The 15988-nt window shown below is 37.9% G+C and overlaps 1 non-coding gene across 1 annotated transcript; it reads right to left on the bottom strand.

Annotated features, from left to right (window-relative positions):
• Positions 1-1129: 1129 nt before the first annotated feature.
• On the bottom strand, positions 1130-1236 carry LOC116146385. Its single transcript, XR_004130487.1, has one exon. It is a non-coding gene; the product is annotated as a small nucleolar RNA R71 (small nucleolar RNA).
• Between the last annotated feature and the right edge of the window lie 14752 nt (positions 1237-15988).

Below are 15988 nucleotides of genomic sequence, written 5' to 3' on the forward strand. Positions count from 1 at the left end.
TAATGAGCTTGGATTTGTTAACTTTCAAATTGTTGGGTGCGGAAGGTTAATAAGGAAGAGTAGGAAAACATAGCCTGAGAAGGTATGTTTAACACTTTAGAGAGTTTGATTTACAACCAATGCATATAAATATGAATTTAGTTTAATTCTTAGGTTTAACCCATAAAGTCCGAATAAAGTCAAAACCCTACCCGTTTTAATTGAATTGAATTTATCCATGTTCTTCATCTCGCGTTCGTAGTTAAATTTTTAAGTTAGTAATTTCAGCTTTAGTTTTTATTTTATTTTTTTTGCTCCCATTAATCCAAAAGAAGTCGATTTCTCCAACTTGAGAACAGTAGGAAACTTAGTGCTTAGCTATCAATCCTCGTGGGAACGATACTCACTCATCACTTTATTACTTGAGCGACTAGTATACTTGCTACATATTGCATGTTGTAGGAAACACGCATCAAGTTTTTGGCGCAGTTGCCGGGTATTGAGTTTTAAGTTAACATTGAGTTTTTCTATAGTTAGCTAGATTGGAGTTTTTTTTTTTTTCATTATCTGTTTTATTCTCGTTTTTAATTTTCAATTGGTGTGTGATCTCACTTTCCTTCATTTCTTTTCTTGTAGTTTATGCGAAGAGTGAGATGTCAACCAGTGGTTCCTGTTGATCTTGAGATTGAGAGAACTGTCAGACGACTTAACAGAAAGAGAAGAGAAAGAGAGGACATAATGGTTGAAGCAGAGGAAGTAGTTGTTGAAATGGCAGAACCAGAAAACAGGACGTTGAGGGAATTTTCAGTTCCCACTATTAATGGCAGTGTCGAGTATTACTAGGCCTACGGTACAAGCCAACAATTTCGAGATTAAGCCGGCAATCATCCAGATGATCTAGCAGTCGGTTAGATTTAATGGTGATTTGAAGGAAGATCCAAATCAACATATTGCAAATTTCTTAGAAATTTGTGACACCTTCAAATCGAACGGAGTGTCAGATGATGCCATTAGGTTGAGGTTATTCCTATTCTCATTGGGGGATAAAGCAAAGGGGTGGTTAATGGCACTACCACCAGGAACTATCACAACTTGGAATGATTTAGCACAGAAGTTCCTTACCAAGTTCTTCCCTCCAGCTAAATCAGCAAAACTCAAAAATGATATCACGTCATTTCTACAAGATGAGTGCGAGTCATTGTATGAGGCTTGGGAGAGATACAAGGAGTTAATGAGGAAATGTCCACACCATGGGTTGCCAGTTTGGCTTCAAGTCCAAACATTCTACAATGGACTGATGGGTAATGTGCAAACCATGGTTGATGCAGCTTCAAGAGGAGCCTTGCAGAATAATACACCAGAGGAGGCTTATGAGTTGCTTGAGGTTTTGGCAAGCAACAACTATCAAAGACCAAATGAGAGAGCAATACCAAGAAAATCTTCGGGCCTACATGAAGTTGATGCTTTTACAGCCATCTCAACCTAACTCACGGCACTTCAGAAACAGTTAGGAAGTATGTAGGTAAACTCTATTCAAGCACCTCAACTAACTTGTGATTTTTGTGCAGGAAACCATGTGAGCAGCGAATGTCAAGTTGGGAACACATTTGCTTTGTCATCTTCATCAACGGAGCAAGTGAACTACTTGGCAGGAAATCAGAGGCAACCAAACAACCCATTCTCCAACACATACAACCTGGGGTAGAGAAATCATCCAAATCTAGCTTGGGGCAATTAGAACCAGCAAAATAATCAATGGAACCAAAGGACATCGCCAAACAACCAACCAGGGGTGAATAATCAATCGGGAGATCCAAGAGTGACAAAGTTGGAGGACATGTTTGGAAAATTCATGCAGGAAACCATGGGGCTTATGAATGAGACGAGGACAAATTTAGAAATCAAGGGTGTCCATTCGGAATCTTGAGGTACAGATGGGCTAATTGGCCAAGAAGCTAAATGATAGACCACAGGGGTCTCTACCAAGCAACACGGTGACTAACCCACGTGAGCAAGCAAAAGCCATAATTTTGAGGAGTGGGACAGTTTTGGAAAAAGTTGAATAAGCTAGAAAGGAAGATTCTGAAGAAGAAGTTAATGAAGAGATCATTGTTGATGAGAAACCAAGTGGTTTAAAGGAAGAGAACAAGAAGAAGGAAGAAAGGCAAAAGAAGAAGGAGAAATTGCCATTTCCCGAGATACCACCAGAGTTGGCACATCACACCCCACCCATGCCTTTTCCTCAGAGATTGAAGAAAAAGAATCAAGATAAGCAATTTTCAAAGTTTATTGAAATTTTTAAAAAATTGCATATTAACATTCCTTTTGCAGATGCATTGCAGCAGATGTCGAGTTATGCGAAGTTCCTTAAGGAAATCCTATCGAACAAAAGGAAGTTAGAAGATGAGGAAACGATGATGCTTACGAAGGAGTGCAGTGCCATTCTCCAAAAGAAGTTACCCCCGAAGCTCAAAGATCCAGGGAGTTTTACTATTCCTTGTATTATAGGAGATATTACTTTTGATCGTGTTTTGTGTGATTTAGGAGCTAGTATTAATTTGATGCCCTTTTCTGTTTTCAGGAGATTGGGAATTGGTGAAGTGAAGCCAACGTCCATGTCGTTGCAACTAGTGGATAGGTCAATAAAACACCCGAGGGGGATTGTAGAGGATGTGTTAGTGAAGGTGGACAAGATAATTTTTCCAGTAGATTTTATGGTGTTAGACATGGAAGAGGATAAGGAAATTCCTCTGATTTTGGGCCGACCATTCTTGGCCACGGGGAGAGCACTTATTGATGTGCAGGAATGAAAGTTACTGTTGAGAGTTCAAGATGAAACAGTAACTTTCAATGTCTTTGAGGTGATGAAGTTTCCGTTTGAAACGGATTCATGTTTTAGTGCTGATGTGGTGGACAAATTGGTTGTGGACGTTATTGAAGAGAACACCCCACAATTACCTCTAGAAGCATGTATAGCCAAATCAAAAATAGTGGAGGTAGATGAGTCAACTAGTAATGAATGTGCTAGGATGTTAGAAGCACTTCAACCGATTGATAAGAGTCAAGATGTAGAATTTGAGGAGTTTGATTTTGACAAAGAGAAGGAGAAGGAAAAAAATGAAGAACCCCCAAGGCTTGAATTGAAACCTTTACCTTCCCACCTCAAATATGTATATCTTGGGGACTCAAAAACCTTCCCGGTGATCATTAGTTCAAGTTTGAGTAAATTGGAGGAAGAGCGGTTGATTAGGGTGTTGAGGGAACATAGACTAGCAATTGGATGAACTATTTCGGATATTAGAGGCATTTCGCCATCATTTTGTATGCATAAAATACTCATGGAGGATGATATTAAGCCCAGAGTGCAACCACAACGAAGATTGAATCCTTCGATAAAGGAAGTGGTGAGAAAGGAGGTGGTGAAACTCTTAGATGTGGGGATTATTTATCCTATTTCTGACAGTCCTTGGGTGAGCCCGGTACAAGTGGTTCCGAAGAAGAGAGGTATCATGGTAGTAAGAAATGAGAGTAATGAGTTGATACCAACTAGGACGGTGGCGGGCTGGAGAGTGTGCATTGACTACCAAAAACTAAATGAGGTGACAAGGAAGGATCATTTCCCACTACCTTTCATTGATCAGATGTTGGAGAGGTTGGCAAGACATGCCTATTACTGTTTTCTGGATGAGTATTCAGGATATAACCAGATTGCCATCGCTCCTGAGGATCAAGAGAAGACGACCTTCACTTGCCCTTACGGCACCTTTGCTTACCGAATGATGCCTTTTAGGTTATGCAATGCACCAGCAACATTTCAAAGATGCATGATGTCAATCTTTGGAGACATGGTGGAATGGTTTATAGAAGTCTTCATAGATGACTTCTCAATTTTTGGTTCATCTTTTGATAGTTGTTTAACTAATCTTTCTCTTGTTTTGCAGCGATGTAAGGAGACGAACTTGGTGCTGAATTGGGAGAAATGTCATTTTATGGTCAATAAGGGAATAGTGCTCAGGCATAGGATTTCCAAGGATGGAATAGAAGTTGATCGAGCAAAGACAGAAGTGATTGAGAAGCTGCCACCACCATCAAATGTCAAAGCAGTCCGAAGTTTCTTGGAGCATGCGGGGTTTTACAGACGCTTCATCAAGGATTTTTCTAAGATTTCTAAACCCCTTTGTAATCTGTTGAATAAAGATGTTGTTTTTTACTTTAATGATGATTGCATGCATGCCTTTCTAACTCTAAAAAAATTATTAGTATCTGCACCTATTATTGCAGTTCCCGATTGGGGACTGCCATTTCAATTAAAGTGTGATGCTAGTGATTTTGCTCTAGGGGTAGTTTTAGGACAAAGGAAAAACAAAGTGTTGCATGTAATTCAGTATGCTAGCAGAATACTCGTTGATGCACAATTGAATTACACCACCACTGAAAAAGAATTGTTGGCTGTAGTTTTTGCTTTTGACAAGTTTCGTTCATATTTGTTAGGTGCAAAGGTGATCGTCTACACGGACCATTCAGCACTCAAGCACCTATTGGCAAAGCAAGAAGCAAAACCTCGGCTGATAAGATGGATTTTACTACTTCAAGAGTTCGAGTTGGAAATTCGAGATAAGAAGGGGTCAGAAAATGTTGTGGCAGATCACTTGTCAAGGATTGAGAGACCAATCAAGGGAACTGAGGAGGAAATCCCAATTAGAGAAACATTTTCGAATGAGAAACTGATGAGAGTAGATGAAGCACCATGGTATGCTAATTTTGCAAATTATCTATCATCAAGGGTACTCCTAAGTGGTATGACATACCAACAAAAGAGAAAATTCTTCTCATATTTGAAGTATTATTTTTGGGAAGAGCCATTTCTTTACAGACAATGTGCTGATCAAATGATACGGAGATGTGTCCCGGAGGAGGAGATGGAAAGCATTCTACGGCATTGTCACGAGAAGGAAGTAGGTGGCCATTTTGGAGGAGATAGAACAACAGCCAAGGTTTTACAATCGGGGTTTTATTGGCCAACCCTCTTTAAGGATTCCTTCCGGATGATTCAAGAGTGTGACCAATGTCAACGGATGGGTAATAGTTCAAAAAAAGATAAGACGTCGTTGAGCAACATCCTAGTGGTTGAGCTTTTTGATGTGTGGGGGATTGATTTCATGGGTCCCTTCCCAAGTTCTTTTGGGAACACATATATTTTGGTGGTGGTGGACTACGTGTCGAAGTGGGTCGAAGCAGTTGCATTACCGACTAATGATGCTAGGGTAGTGATTAGGTTTGTGAGAAAGAATATTTTCTCAAGGTTTGGGGTACCACGGGCAATCATTAGTGATGGAGGATCCCACTTTTGCAATAGGCAAATGGATGCACTGTTGAGTAAGTATGGAGTGACACATAGGGTTGCAACACCTTACCATCCACAAACGAGCGGGCATGTAGAACTTTCTAATAGAGAACTTAAGGGGATTCTAGAAAAGACAGTTTATGCATCTAAGAAGGATTGGTCAAGGAAACTTGATGATGCATTATGGGCCTATCGAACTGCCTTTAAGACTCTGATTGGTATGTCTCCATTCAGGATGGTCTATGGGAAAGCATGTCACTTACCGGTTGAACTCGAGCATAAAGCGTACTCGGCAGTCAAGCAGCTAAACATGGACTTGAAAGCTGCTGGAGAAGAAAGGATGCTGACTTTGAACAAACTCAATGAGTTTCATCTCGAAGCATATGAAAATGCTCGGATTTATAAGGAGAAGACAAAAAGGTGGCATGACAAGCATATCCGGAAGAAGGATTTTGAAGTAGGACAGAAGATGTTGTTGTTCAATTCTAGACTTAGGCTTTTTCTTAGAAAACTTAAGTCTAGATGGTCCGGACCATTCATAGTGACAAGAATTCACCCATACTGAGCAGTGGAAGTGTCACATGACGAAAAGGGCACCTTTACGGTCAATGGACAGAGATTGAAGCCCTACATAGATGGGATGCTAAGTTGCAAATCAATCCCAATCCAGCTTGACATTCCAACATGAAAGACATAGGAGAGTCGAGCTATCGACTATAAACAAGCGCTTCTTGGGACGCAATCCAAGTGTTTTTCATTTTTGTTTTTCATTTTGGTTGTTTGAATTTGTTTGAAATCATTATAGTTTGTATGAATTTTAATGTGTGTGTTTTTGGGTGTTTCAGGTGAAGTTTTCAACGAAAGAAAGGAATTAAAATGCTCCAGACTTCGCCAGGGCGAAGAAGTATTCTTCGCCGCGGCGAAGCATTGTGTAGAAAAATATGGTGTGAAAGTCCCAAACTTCACCGCGGCGAAGAAGTATTCTTCGCCGGGGCAAAGCAACCTGAAAATCATGGGAGGTCTTGGAAGTTTTCGCCCCGGCGAAGAAAGTAGGATTAAATTTTTGAAATTTTTCTAAGGCATTTTCTCCACGGCAAAGAATTTTTCTTCACCAAGGTGAGTTGCCTCTGTATGTTTTCGCCCCGGCGAAGAATTTTTCTTCACCGCAATGAAACCTGGGTTTTTTTTTAGGGTTCTTGAAGGATGAACTTCGCCGCAGCGAAGCTTGTTCTTCGCCGCGGCGACGGTGGTTTTCTATAAATACCCACTTTTTTTTTTCATTTTTCACGCGACTCTTCATATCCACTTGAGAGAAAAATTTTCAAACTTTAATCTTTTGCCTTCCCAGTGTTTATCCAACCAAATTTCTTGCTCCTTAACCCTCATAAACACCAAAACAACTCATTTCAACAACGATTTTCGCGAAAATTTCACGAAAATTTTTGGATAAAGAATTTGGGGCTTTTCAATTTGGGTTGTTTCTGGTTCAATTGGTGGCGAATACTCCTTCATATTGGCAAGATCTCAAGTTCCCTAACCTTTTTATTGCACAATTTCAAGTTTTAGTTTGTAGATCTGAAAATTTTTGTTACGGTTGAGTTGTGGAATTTGGGTGATTTTGAGCGTTGATTTTGTTAAAGGAAGGGTAGTTCGTGCATTGGGTGATTGTGAGGAGTGTGGGTTTTGAAATATTGGAGTGTTTGTGTAAATTTGAAAATTTGAAGTTTGGGGGGTAAAGCGCAAATTTTTGGAAGTGTTGTTTATTTTTGCAGGATTGAATTGGTTGTGTAGAACAACTAGGTTTGAATTGTTGGGGTATAATTCTTGACTGAACTTTAATTTTGAACAATGCCTGCCAAAATTAAGCACCCATACAAGGGTAACGGCACAAGAAAGAAAGTGGACAACCACTTTGTGAGTGAGGAAGCCTGTAAAAGGTATGAGGGGGCTATCCAAAGGAAAGATAAGGGTATTATTCCTAAGCACGGATTGACCGTGAGTCAGGCCTTGGACTGGAGTAGAAGGAGACGTTGGGAGATGTTTATGAGTACTCCTACACAACCAGCTGTAGAGCCGCTAGTAATGGAGTTCTATGCCAATCTCCCGGATTGTCAGGAAGGTACAGTGTTTGTGAGAGGGGTTGATTTGCCATTTACGGAAAGGGTGATCAATCAGTTCTACAACCTGCCTAACCTTGATCAGGATGAGTACGTACAGTTTAAGAAATCACAGTTTGAAGACAGTATCATCCTTCCGGTCATTGCAAAACCGGATGCAAATTGGGCAGTATCGAAGAAACAAAAGAAGACCATCAAGGGAACTCAATTGACACCGATGGCTCGACTGTGGCAATATTTTGTTAGTGCGAGATTGATGTCGGAATCGCACTACGGCATAGTTACTCACGAGAAGGCAGTATTGCTTTACTCTATTGCCACAGGGAAGAGTATCAATGTGGGAGACATGATCTGAACAGCATTCAGCAAGCCGCCAAACCAGGGCGAACAAGTTATGGTTTCCCACATCTCATCACAGCCTTGTGCATTAGAGCTGGAGTCGAGGTTCAGGATGATGAGCACCGTATTCATGCTGCCCCAGTCCTAGACTCAGATTATTATCAGAAACATCTCAACTGTCCAGAAGCTGCACGACTAAGAGTAGAGGCAAAACGGTAGAGAACCACACAAGGCCCTGCCACATCCTCCAGCTCCACAGCTACACAGAAAGAGATGATGTTCATGATGAAACGTTTGACAAAACGACAGGATTGGTTGGCTGAACAGAACCGGAGTATGTATGATATGCAGAAGAGCAGTTTTGGCAAGCTCAATGTTGACACTACGAAATTCCAATGGGCTGATTGGGACTCGGATGAGTGGATGGGCTCCGAGGAAGAAGAGGAAGATGAGGAAGATGAGGGAGGAAAAGAATGAGCACCATAGCACCTGTTTTTGTTTTTCTTTATTTTATTTTGTTTTAGTTGAATTGGTTTTTCATTTGAAACATTAAACTCAGTTTATATTTTTGGTTTTGGATTGTGTAGTTGTTTTAGTTGTTTTCTTTTAATTTATAGTTGTTGCAAGGACGAGATTAGGTTGTAATATTTTCAATTTAGTTTGTGAATTTTGCTAACACAAGGGACACCACAGTTTCAATGTTTTGACAGATTTTGGGTGATGAAAAGTCCGAGACTGGGTGTGCATTGTGGAGCGACACTTCACGGATTAACCAGGGAGTTTTTTCGTACCTTTGTTATTTTTGATTTTCTATTCCTGATTTATGTGTAATGGAACATTGGGGACAATGTCATATTTAGTTTGGGGGTAGGAAATAGAAATAAAGCCTAGTTTAAGGGTATATCGGCTGGAAACCAGAACCCGCCTCAAAAATTGCCCAGAGTACTTGGCAACCTCTAGTATAACAACGCCACGTACACCTTAAACGAAAAAAAAAAAACTTTAGTTATTTTTCTTTAGTTTGATTGTTTTTGCCGATGATGAATTGTATAAATCAATGATGAGAATAGGGTTGTTGCAATTTTATTGTTGAGAAATGTTAAGCATTGCTTCAAGTTTATGTTTATTGACTGGATTTTGATTGAGGTTTGTTGAGTGGTTTAACCACAATTTTCATTTATTTCGGCATGCTTAGATTCATTTTATGTGATTAGGCGAAGTTTGATAATGTTGGTGGACTCTAGAACCTAGTAGAGAAGTGCTTGAGGCAAAATTCTAGGATTAGACTTGGTTGAGAAGAAGATTTAGGCATTTTTCGGAACGTTTGAGCCTTTCTAGCCGACCCATGAATGAAATTGTCCCTAGTCACCCATTTGAGCCGTATGAATTTTATTGCTTTATTTTTCTTGGAGAACAACAAAATTGTCCAATCCTTATACCTAAACACTTTATCGTACCCTTAGGAGAATTCGGTCCTAATGCAAACACAAGGAATAGAAAGAGTTGTACGAATAAGCCAAAAGAATAGTTTGGGGGTTGGGAGAAGAGAAATAAAAACAAAAGAGGTAGTCACCTCAAATCAATTGAATTGTGAATTTTGTTTCTATTGTTTAAAAAAACAAAAAAACAAAACAAAACAAAAAGAAAAAAAAAAAGATTCTGCCTAGTTTAAGGGTATACCGGTTGGAAACCAGAACCCGCCTTAAAAACTGCCTAGCAGTACTTGGCAACCTCTAGTATAACAACGCCACGTACACCTTAAACGCAATTCCCCCGCCGCATTGTTGGTTTCCGAAATAAGAAAGATACAAGTTTGAGGGTTGTAAATTTGTGGACATTTCGATTGGTGGTTGAGAAGAAGTGGAGTTCAATTTGATTTTAGTGTTTGCATGAGGAAAACCGAGCTTTCTTACTTTGTGTTTCCTATCCTTTTCTTGGAACCCACTACCCGAGCCTAACGTTACAAGCTTTTAAAGACATTTTGATTCTTATCTTTGTTTAGTCCTCATTAGTGGAGAGTAGTTCAATATTTAGGCTTATGGAGTCTGCCACCATTTGATAAACTTCACATTTTTGCATAAAATAATCCGGGAAGTTGGAATGTGGATTGAAGTGGGGATCACCTAGTCGGTGGACCGATTGAGGAAGACAATCGATATAGCTTATAACTTCTTAGAGTGTTGAACATTTCCTGATAATAATTTTTCAACAACTTTTGAGACTTGTGTAAATTCTAGGCAATTCGTTTGTTGAGTTTGAGTCTTGTTGGTTTTTGTTAATTTTTCAGTTTTGTTGTTTGAGTGTTTCGTGTTTTTGTTCGTTTGTTTATTGTTTTTGTTTCCATGAGTTTTGTACTGTATGCTCGGGGACGAGCATATCTTTAGTTTGGGGGTATTTGATAATCCATGGATTATACCGTTTTCATTAGACTCTTTAGTCGGATTTCATATTGACCTGAATTGTTGCTTAATTCTTTACATTTCGTGTTTCAGGTTAAAATGGACGTTTTGAGCAAATAAGGACAAAATTGAAAATTCTGGACTTAGAAGTTAGCAGATCTCAGAAGTTGGGAGAGTTCTGACGTAGGATAAAGCACTATGAGGCTTGTTCCCAAGGGAGAGCATCGAGGATCGAAGAATCAAGGGAAGATGCAAGCAGAGTGGCAATTCTATAATTTCATAACTTTTCAAGAAGCTTCGCCGCGGCAAAGTGCACCAGTCATGCACCATATCTGCTTCTTTCTTCACCGCGGCGAGATTTCTTCTTCGCCGCGGCAATGATCATAATTTCCAGTTTTGTAAAATGCACAATTTTACTTTTGCGTGTTTTTCTGAGGAATTTGGGCAAGGTATAAAAGAAACACTTAGCCTTTTTGGCAAAGGTCATCCAGGAAGTAGGGTTAGCAGCTTTTACATTTTCTTAGATTGATTTTGGAGCGATTTAGAGACTAACAAGGGTGAAGATTTGATTTTGAACCCAGGGGATTCATCATTTGGGGAGATTTCTTGTCTTTTCTCTTATTTTCATTATGTTGAACTTTAATAATTTCGTTTTTCTTGTTTGTAGTATTGATTTAGCTATGAACTAACTCATTTTGGGTTAAGGTTTTGATTGTAATTCGGATTTTAATGGGTTAAGTGATTGATTGTTTTATTTTCATATGATTATGCTTTGATTGTGTGTTTGCTCTGAGTTTTAATGCTTATATGTGATGAACATGATGAGATTGAGAAATGAATCATGTTAGGCTTCTTGGGTAATCACCATTGTAGTATTGGATACTAGAGATAGATTCAAGAATCAATGAAATCATTGTATGATTCTTATGCTTAATGAGCTTGGATTTGTTAACTTTCAAATTGTTGGGTGCGGAAGGTTAATAAGGAAGAGTAGGAAAACATAGCCTGAGAAGGTATGTTTAACACTTTAGAGAGTTCGATTTACAATCAATGCATATAAATATGAATTTAGTTTAATTCTTAGGTTTAACCCATAAAGTCCAAATGAAGTCAAAACCCTACCCGTTTTAATTGAATTGAATTTATCCATGTTCTTCATCTCGCGTTCGTAGTTAAATTTTTAAGTTAGTAATTTCAGCTTTAGTTTTTATTTTATTTTTTTTGCTCCCATTAATCCAAAAGAAGTCGATTTCTCCAACTTGAGAACAGTAGGAAACTTAGTGCTTAGCTATAAATCCTCGTGGGAACGATACTCACTCATCACTTTATTACTTGAGTGACTAGTATACTTGCTACATATTGCATGTTGTAGGAAACACGCATCAATGAATGATTACCTCTTCAATGTAGGCTTATACACACAATAAGAACAAGTTAACTTTCAAGGATTTACAAAATGGGTACAAGTGAGAGTATTTGATTTAGATCTTGAGCTCTAGGTAGTATGTGAGAATGTTTTTCAGATCTCTTCTCTCTCATATAACCTAGAAATGTCAAGGTTTTATAACCTTAAAAAGATTAGCCATTGCAACATTTAATGCAGTCTGATAAAGTTTAAAAAAACCCAAAGGAACGGTCATTCAATATGGCGAACGATTGTTCCTGATGCAAAGGTCACACTTTTTAGATCTAGGGTAACTGAAATGGTAGTTCCACCATGCCGTATGGTTGTGCAAGAACAACGCACGGTCATTCCACCACATGGAACGGGCACACTCAAATGATCTTCCAAATCCACTAATTTTTTAGAAGCGTGAACAGCTTCATGGAACGATGTCATGCAAAACTCTTCAGATATGAGCGGTCATTCCACCACAAGGAATGATCGTTCCAATTTTGAACTTTGAGTTTTAACTTTGACCAATTTAAATGAAGTCAAGAGCGCGAAGGATTCTGGATTTGAATTATCTTGACTTTTTGACTTGAAGGCATAGTCGTGCAGGATGGTCGTGCTAGTGCCACTCAGGTTGGTAGAATGATGAACGACCATGAGGAATGATGTCGTGCAAAGATGCACGGTCATCTAGGCAGCTTTCTCTTATGGATGGGTGTTCTTTGCTCGTGTACGGTTGTGCCTTGCTTGTGCACGATCATACCTTGCTTGACGCACGAACGTACCACCTGATAAAACCTGTTTTTATTTGATTATGACTTGTGTCATACCTTAACATGTTATGGTTAGTATTCAATCAACTTTTTAGATAGTTTTGGCACATCAAACATAAGAGAGGTCAACACTATTCATGGACCTAGTATATATGATCAATATCATATGCTTATTATGAATTTATTTTAACAAGTCATGTTTATGGATAGTCACATTATTTTACATGCATTTATTCATTATGTGAAATTGTTCTTGGTTTACCTATCAAATTCAAATATTTTAAAATAGTGATGCACTAATTTTTACAAGAATTTTGCATTTGAATCACATAAGTGAGAGGTTAGAGAAAGTTAAATTTTATTACATTTTAAATAATCTAATACGGTTGATATTTTTTTGTCTTACGAATGATAAGATGCATAAAACAAACCAAGATGAATAATTGATCTTACCTGCAATCAGGGGCGTAGTCAGTATTTCTAGTCAATAAAGTTAAAAGATCTTTCATCAATTAAGAAAAATAGAAGAAGAGATTTCTAAGCAAAATAACAAAAAATGAAAAAAATTGAGCATCATTTTACCTTGAGATCTCCAAAGAAGTAGTCTTTCTTGATTAATACAACCAAAAGAAGAAGAAACAATGAGAGAAGAAGAGAGGATCTGAGAAAGAGAGACAATGTGAAAAAAAAATATGGATATTTTCGAATCCCAACATCAATAAAATACAATATTATTAGTGGGATCAAAATTTTCGTTATTATAAAATATATATCTATTTTTAATAATTTTATGGTCAAGTGACCCCACTGTGATATTATTTAAAAAAGTTAAAAAAAAATCACTAATAAAAACTAAATTTCACATAAATTAATTTAATAAATGTCCAAGTCCTACAAATGTGATCGATCAGGCCCTCACGCCTTACCAGTTCCATGTCTTTGTCCCACAGGATATTTCCATGGGACCTAACCAGACTCGTGAGCTATTTGGGATCGACTCGTGATGAACTCAGGCTCGACTCGTCGAAAATCGAGTAGTTCACAAGTTCGAGCTCATCTTCAAGCTCGTGAAAAATGTCGAGCTTTTCAGGCTTGATTCAAACTACTCGCGAACTTTTAAGAAACTCGAGACGTCATTCGAGTAGGAGAGCTCCTGAGATTGATCGATTTGTTTAGCTAGCATATTCATATTTGCCCTAAAATCTGAAACAAAGACATTCGGCCATAAAATCCCTAAAACAGAGACATTTTCCCTTCAACCTTATTTCACCTCCGCCAAATCACACCGCAAGATCTGAGACACCACCGTTGTCCAGCCTTCATTCTGCTACTACCGTCCAATGACCATCCTTCATTTACCCTTCCACCTTATTTCACCTCTGCACCATAACATCCCTAAAATAAAGACATTTTCCCTTTAACCTTATTTCACCTCAGTCTTCATTTACCCTGCACCAGCTCTGAATATTTCTCATTGATATTCTTATTTATTCACATTGATGTTTTAGTAATCTGATGCAATCTTTTTTTTTCTTTTTTTTTTTCTATTTGGTAGCCATATGGAAATGAAATATCTTTGGTTGCTGGTCTTGTTGTTCATGCAAGAAAAGAGAAGCTTCGTGGGTCAGATGGATGCAAGAAAGAGAAGCCACTGCTCTTGTTTATGTAGCATGTGTAACTGCTACGGCAGAAGAAGACGTGTGATAGATAGGATGCTTTTTTGTTTCCCATGAACTTAATTACATATGCTTAATGTTTGCTTCTATTTTGTGTTTTCCTTTGAATGTTGTTTTTGGATAAGGATTGTTAAATTTACAGCTCATGTTTTGCTTGGATGTTGTTTTTGGGATGAAGGATTGTTGAATTTAGAGCTTATGTTTTGCTTTGAATGTTGTTTTTGGGATGAAGGTTTCTTTGGGATCAAGTGGTTGGCTCATTTTCCTAGTTTGAATTCTAGGATTTTGGTGAAATTGATTAAATTGAAGTTGAATTGTTTTTTATTTGTTGATTTGCAGTGTAAGTGTATGATAATTTGTCTGAGTTAAACAGAAGAGAGAGGCTTTTTGTTCCTACATTATTATTTAATCGAGCTCGGCTCGGTTAATAAGTGTTTGAACAGAGCTCGAGCCAATAATTTTATGAAACGAGTCGAGCTCGAGCCGCTCTCCAATAGTAACGAGCCCCGTATGCATCCCTAGGTCCCATCACAATGCCACGTGGCATCACCTCAATTGTCCACCACCAGTATCTAAATAGTTTGATGTTCATGCTTGATCTCACTAGACTTGTAAGTTAAATAAATTTTGGTCCTTGAGATTTGGCTTAAATAAATAAGGTTCAGTAGAATTTGATAATTTAAGGTAATTTCTTTCTAAATTTTACTTTAGTAAGAGTCTTAACCCCTAATATTTTTTATGTAAATGAAATTAAAAATTAATAGAATTATAAAAATAGGGGTTTAGATGTATATAGCTAACCCAATAATCACAATTTTTCAAAATATGCAGGTTTTATTTAAAGTACAAATCCAGTTGTTGTGTGTGGCTTTTCCGCCAAGCTCGGGCCAATGCGAGGATATAACTCGACCCAGAATAAGCTCGGCAACAATGATTAATCAACCCAGCATAAGCTCGTCGAGCCGAAGCTAGACCCAACATAAGCTAGTCGCAGACAGTTCAAGGAATTATTCAATCAACCTCTAGATTATTTCAGGTCCCAAATATTACGGGAATGACTAGATCAACCGTGATCACTATGTAATCACAACGCCCAATCGCGAGAATATCAGAATTGTGATTCAAATCAATTGTAATCCCCTTAATTTCGCTCTTTTCTTTGTACAGATCTAGTGTATAAATCTCCTCAAACAAGGACGATGGGGTTATGAATTTGACATAGGAACTATATTGTAAGCTCTCATAGCAAATACAAAAACAGTGGACGTAGGCTTCAGGGTTAACCTGGCCGAACCACTTTAAAACTCTCATTGTCTTTGCTTTATTGCATTCTGTTTACTTACATTGCTGATTATTCTTAATCACGCACACATCAATTTTGATCCCAGCAAGGTCAATCGGATCTCACTGGCTGGTGTAGACTTCTGTATCAACAGCAGTTATAAAATCTAATAACTTACATATTATACCTTTAATAAAACAATAAATAATATATTACTGATATATAATGTTGGATTATGTTAGACTCGATAGTGTAGCCTAAAGTAACATTTAACAGTATAGTTTAATAGTCTAATTAAAGCATGCTAGAGTATATTAAACTTAATAGTCTAGTGCATTCTGTCTATTTTTGATTGAATCTGTCATCTTAACAAACCTTTGACATTTTAACTAAATCTGTCATTTAAATAAACCTTCGACATTTTGAGAATTAAACTAGGAAGGATTGCCTATGTACAAGAATATCTCGAATAAAAATTAATAGATTAAGGGTATTTTAGACAGTTATACTTTTTTTTTTTTTCAAATGACTTATACTTGACATGCAAGGACCTAAATACTACTATCAGATTCTACCGAAATTTGTTAGCTACACCTGACCTTAGGGACCAAAAGGATTTAACTCCTAGACTTGTCTCATCTTCTACAATTCTCTCAAAATCTTAAAATCAAATCTTCTCTTTAACA

Source organism: Pistacia vera, unplaced genomic scaffold (genome assembly GCF_008641045.1).
Source record: "Pistacia vera cultivar Batoury unplaced genomic scaffold, PisVer_v2 Contig1149, whole genome shotgun sequence".
Taxonomy (NCBI): Eukaryota; Viridiplantae; Streptophyta; class Magnoliopsida; order Sapindales; family Anacardiaceae; genus Pistacia; species Pistacia vera.